General features: G+C 33.6%; 1 pseudogene across 1 annotated transcript; it reads left to right on the top strand.

The window, feature by feature from the left end:
• The first annotated feature begins 247 nt into the window (after positions 1-247).
• Positions 248-4,578, top strand: LOC143665307 (nuclear nucleic acid-binding protein C1D-like; annotated as a pseudogene). Its single transcript, XR_013166863.1, has 2 exons — positions 248-348; positions 4,119-4,578. The product of XR_013166863.1 is annotated as a nuclear nucleic acid-binding protein C1D-like (transcript).
• The last annotated feature ends 1,501 nt before the right edge of the window (positions 4,579-6,079 follow it).

Here is a 6,079-nt window from a genome sequence, read left to right as displayed (position 1 = left end):
CAATTTAAAGTACAAAAAGAAAGAGAGATGATCAGTATGTATAAGCCTGTCCTGAATGTTCCACTTTAACTTTACCTAGCAGATTGTGTCCATCTTAAGAACTGACGATAGAAAAGTTTTAAATTAAATAAAATGTGTCTTCCTGGCCTCGTCTTCATCTTTCAGTAATGTTCATACTCACCACAGAGTCTGTGGCCCGATGTCATAGAGCTTCCTTTCTTCTCATGATTATTTCTCTTCCAGCTTGCCCTAAGCTGTTCTCAAGGTATAATCGCTTTAATGCGATGTCACCCAGGGAAAGAGAGATGGCACATACTTGGACTCTTCTTCGACAATCATCATGCTTGGGTAAGTGCTACTATCCTGAGAGTTGGGGTCCTATGGGCCTCAAGTGTTTATATCAGGGGTCAGCAAACAATGGCCTGTGTCCCAAATCCAGCCTGCCTCCTGCTTATGAGGAGCACATAACCTTAGAATATGTTTCACCGTTTAGAAGGTTTAAAAGGAGCAGAATAATATTTCATGACACATAAAAATTACATAGCATTCAATTTTCAGTGTCTAAAAGTAGAGTTTTATTGGAACATAGCGATGATCATTAATGTATATATTGGCTATGACTGCTTTCATGCTATGACAGCAGAAGTGAGTCATTCAAACAGAGATGGGATGGCCTACAAAGGCTGGGATATTTATACCCTGTTCTTTTATGGAAAACTTTGTTGACCCTTGATTTATACCTAAAGTTCTTTCATTACTCACATCTTCACCCCATTGACTGGAGATATTAAGGCTAACTGCGTGAGTCCCATAATGGCACACGAGCTTCAGACAAAGCACTTTAGTATAACTTATGCATGCTAGAGTGATAAATAGAGTTACAGACCCATTAAGAAGGAAACCTGCCCCTAAATATATCTTGGCTCCTTTTAATCCATATGCTGAAAAGGAATAGTTAACATTGGAATGAGTTTTAAAATTTGTAGAAATGTTAGAAAATGATGAAATTTGAAGAACATTCTCCTGAATATATAAAGTGTTGTGAAGATTTAGCTATAAACCCTTCTATAGGATATATCACAAAATAGACAACGCTTTAAATGCATCTTTATTTCTATTTAAGCTTTTAAAGTTAATTCAAGGGTCACCATTAAAAGTAGAATAAAGTAGCAAAGAGAAGTTTGTATCATCAAATGAAAAAAACAAAAACAAAAATACTGCCCTAGGAAAAGTATTTTCATTACTACTTCAGATCCTTTCTCTGAAATCATCAACATTTCCATAAAGGATAATTTTATCATATTTATTAATCATCTTTCTGTCAGGCAGTAATCTAAAATCAAGGGTTATCATCCAATTTCATGACCAAGTTAACAATAACTAGTCGCTTTTCATCAGAGTGTGCTTTCTTGATGCTATACATTTTCCAAGTTTTACAACATGAAAACTAAAATTTCTCTAGGAGAAAATAAACAAGTCTCCCATAATGATGTATAATATCTCCATTGCTTCTGTTTTAGAGGGAAAAAATGAACAAACAAAAATATGAATCTGTTTTAAAAACTAAAACTTCATTTAATAGCTTCATTTGAAGAAATATGCCTATTAATAGCAAGCAAAGGAAAGAATACTTTATAATTCATTCTAAGCAGACTATTTAAGCAGATCTTTAAGAAAAAACAATTAGAAATCTGTTTCACTTTGCTAAAGTTGCTGAAATGCAATCTACTAGAAATGGACTGGCTTTTAACAATGGGGATTTATTAGCTTACAAGTTACAATTCTAAGACCATGTAAATGTCCAAATTAAGGCATTTATAGGAGGTTACCTTCATGGAAGAAAGGCTGCTGGCATCTGGAACACCTCTGTCACATGAGAAGGCATATGATTGGTGTCTGCTGGCCCTTCTCTCCTGGGTTTCATTGCTTTCAGCTTCTGGTTTCAATATTTCTTCTTTCGGCTCCTGCAGAGGCTTTGTCTATATGAGCTTCTCTTAATTTAATCTCTTGCTTCTCTGGACTTTTTCTGTCTTTTATCCTCTCATAAAAGACTCCAGTAAAAGGATTAAAACTCACTTTGAATGAGGTGGGTCATATGTAAATTTAAATAACCTAAGCAAAAGGTCCCACCCACAATAAGTATGCACCCACAGGAATGGATTAAAAGTATATGATCTTCCTGCATTTCCCAAGCAAACAGACAAACAAGCAAACAAAAATTCAACAAATGGTGCAGTAAGGGGTTATTCACATGGAAAAAGAATGAAATAAGATGATTGCCATACAGCATACAAAAAAAAAAGAAAAGAAAATGGCCTTTTCTAGGGTACAAGAGAGCTCCAAATTTTCACAAAGTCTTATAATATCCATTTTTAAACTGCAGTGAGCCTCTGTCCAAAGCTGTGTAATTAGCTTTATAACTATGTTTCACCAAATCCAAATTTTAAAGAATTAACCCCTCTGAATATTTTTAAAGCTATAAACCTAATGATTACACAGATTTATTTTTTAATGATTACATAGATTTATTTTTTAATGTAAGAAATGTGGTTATATTAAACACATCCTGACTAAAGTTGATGTGTAGGTTTTGTTGTTATTTTGCTTTTGTTTGTTTAGCTTAATACAACACAATTTATTTTCTCACAGTTCTGGAGTTCTGGAGGCCAGCAGTCTAAACTAACTATCACTGTACAGTAGGGGCACACTCAAGGTGTGTGTGGCTCTAAAGAGAGGAAGCCACTCCTTACATCTGGTGTCGCAGGATTGCTGTCATCCCTTGGCTTGTAACAGAACTACTCCAATCACTGACTCCATTGTGTCATTGCCTTCTCCTCTTCTGTCTGGGTCAAATCTCTCTATCTCTATCTTCCTCAGAGAAGCTGTGGATTTACAGGAAAATTATGAACAAGGGTTTTAGTTTGTAAAAGCTGCCAGAATGTGATAGCTTTTAAAAGAGGGGTTTTATTAAGTTGCAAGTTTACAGTTCCATGGCTGTGAAAGTGTCCAAATTAAGTCACCAACAAAGATTACCTTCACTCAAGAAAGACCAATGAAGTTTGGGCTTTCTCTCTCAGCTAGGAGGGCACATGGTGACATCTGCTAGCTTTCTTTCCCAGCTTCTTGTTTCATGAAGCTTCCCCAGGGGCACCTTCCTTCATCTCCAGACATCTCTGACTGTGTGGGCTCTGTTGACCCTAAAATCTTTTCCAAAATGGTTGCTTCTTAAAAGGCTCCTGTAAACAACCTTACCTTGATTAGGTGGAGACACATCTTCATGTATACAATCTAATCAAAAGTTACCACCCACAATTCGCTAGGTCATGTCACCACGGAAACAATAAAAAAATTTCATCCAGCAATATTGAATGAGGATTAAATTACATGGCTTTTCTGGAGTACATATTTGCTTCAAGCCAGCACAACAAGATACTATAAAAAACATATGGTTGTTTGAAGCTGAAAAGTACCCCAGAAAAAGATATTCCTAAATTTAATAAATTCCTCTGTGTGTGTGTGTGTATACCTTTTAATGAGGCTACTTCAGTTAAAGTGTGACCCACCTCATTCAGGATATGTCTTAATTCTTTTACTGGAGTCATTTATAAATGGAATAAATACAAAGAGAGAGAGAGGGAAAAAAAGTTATGGAAGCAAGAAACTGAAATTTTAAAAAAAACTTCAGAGAAAGGAGATACCAGCAGATATCACCACGTGCCTTGCCATGTGGCAGAGGAGCCAAGAACAGCCAGCAGCCAGTCTTCTGGAAGAAAGCATTGTCTTGATGATGCCTTGATTTGGATATTTTTCTGGATTCTAGCCATAAGAAAATAAATTCCCATTGCTTAAGCCAAACCATTTCATGTTGCTGCTTTAAGTAGCTTAGGAAATTAAACACCATCCTAAAATGACAACTTGCATTGGTTTGACACATTCGTTAAAATTGGTGAAAGCATATTTTTATAATTGTACTGTTCATTATAGTTTTTGAAGAAATATCCATTCAAGTCTTCTCTCCCTTTCAAAAATTGCATTGTTTGTATTTTTGTTGTTGAGCTGAAAGATTTGTTTTAAATGACCTAGTTATTAAATCTTTATCAGGATATGACTTCTTTCAGGGAGACTGGACTTGAAGGCAAGTAAGTTGGTCATAATGACAAGTGAAGAAATTAATGAAGACGATCCAGTGGAAATTCATGAGTATTTCTCAACATTCAGGAACTCCACGGGTGCTGTGGATGAGGTGCTCACAACCATGACATCTGTTTTTAGAAATGAGTTGTTGCAGAAGTTGGACTCACTTGAACAAGCAAAAGTGGATTTAGTTTCTGCATCCGCATTAAATTCAATGTTTTGGGTTTATTTGGCAACTCAAGAAGTTAATCCTAAGGAACATCCAGTAAAGCAGGAATTGGAAAGAATCAGAGTAATCATGAACAGAGTCAAAGAAATAACAGACAAGACTAAAGCTGGCAAGTTGGACAGAGGTACAGCTTCAAAATTCGTAAAAAATGCCCTCTGGGAATCAAATCCAAAAATGCATCAAAACTTGCCAATAAAGGGAAAAGTAAAAATTAACTTTTTGATTTTGAGGAACGTATATTCAACAGCTTTCTTATTTTTTGTTGTTTTTCACAAACTAGAGGATGACTGTGTGGCAATGCAAGTTTAAGAATATTTCTTTTTGAATTAATATATACAGTTTACATTTTAAATTTCTAATGCTAAATACTTTTCTCCAGAAAGATTAAGTTATCTTTATTGATTTTCCTATAGAGAGTTATGAAGCTTTTAGCATTGTGGTATATTCTATTTTCATAATTTACTTTTTTTTATGAAACATTTTCTTATATAAGTCATTCTTTCAAGTATTATTTTATAAACAACCATGAAATTTTAAGTTTAAAATTCTTTGTAAAACATTTTGTATTATTTTAAATGGTAATGATCTTATGAAATATGCCATCTGAAGGCTGAAGTTATAAGTACATCAGTTATCGCTATAATATTAAGAATGAAATAAACGTCCTTTTTTTCGCAGTGTGGTTATGTCATCACGTTTTCATGATTTTAAAAATTATTGCTTTTTTGTATTCAGAGTGTGAAATTAAAACTGTTAGGTTATACTTTAATTCTTGGCACTTTGCCTCTGTGTTCCATTTAAAATAAAATATATTCTATTCTCATTTTCTTTTAGATAGGAAACTAGGTTGTATGTAGATGGCTCAGTTTTAGCATAATGGCTACACTCTGTTAATAAAGGCTATAAATGTTGTGTAGATAAGCTGTTTATTTTTCTTTTTTGAGTAAATTTGTCCACTAAATTGCAAAGATAGATTTTAGAAGCTGTTACCAATAAAGAAATGCATGAGTTTTTGTACTGGGTACGTATTGCTTTAGAAAACTGCCAGCAAGTCTGTTGGTCTCATTTTTTTTAGTTTTTTAAATCTTATTTCTTAGAGGTTATGTCAAGTATATATAAGTGTTTTGGATGTATCTAATACTATGTAAGTAAGGATTTGGATGTATATAAATTTACATAAGTACAAGGAGAAATCCGAAGGTGACTCCATTGTGTTTGTATTATGATTTATCTTTGGGGAGTATTTGTTATAGAGAATTGTACATATTAAACATTTTTAATGTCTAAAAAGTAAATAAATAAATAAATTCATATCAGATATATGATTTCCAAATATTTTCTATAATTGCATAGGTTGTCATTTTAATTTCAGAATAAAGTACTTTGAGGTGTGAAAATTTTCAATTTTGATGAAGTCTCTGATCCTATTTGTTTATTTCTTTTCTTTTTTCCATTTTTGCTTTGAATATAAAATCTAAGAAGCCATTGACTAACACAAGGCCCTGAAGATGCTTCTCTAAATTTATTTCTGGGAGTTTTATCATTCTGGTCCTTATATTTAGGTTTTTGATTAATAATGAATTGATTTTTGAATATCAAATGAGGCAAGGGTACGCTTTAGCAAATGGAGATCCAATTTTTCCTGCTCTATTTATTGAAGAAACTATTCTTTCCCAATTGATTGGTCTTTACTCTTATAAAAAATCAGTTGGCCAT

This window comes from Tamandua tetradactyla, chromosome 21 (assembly GCF_023851605.1).
Source record: "Tamandua tetradactyla isolate mTamTet1 chromosome 21, mTamTet1.pri, whole genome shotgun sequence".
Classification (NCBI taxonomy): domain Eukaryota; kingdom Metazoa; phylum Chordata; class Mammalia; order Pilosa; family Myrmecophagidae; genus Tamandua; species Tamandua tetradactyla.
Note: the sequence above shows the minus strand (reverse complement) of the source record. Positions and strands in the feature narration are given on the sequence as shown.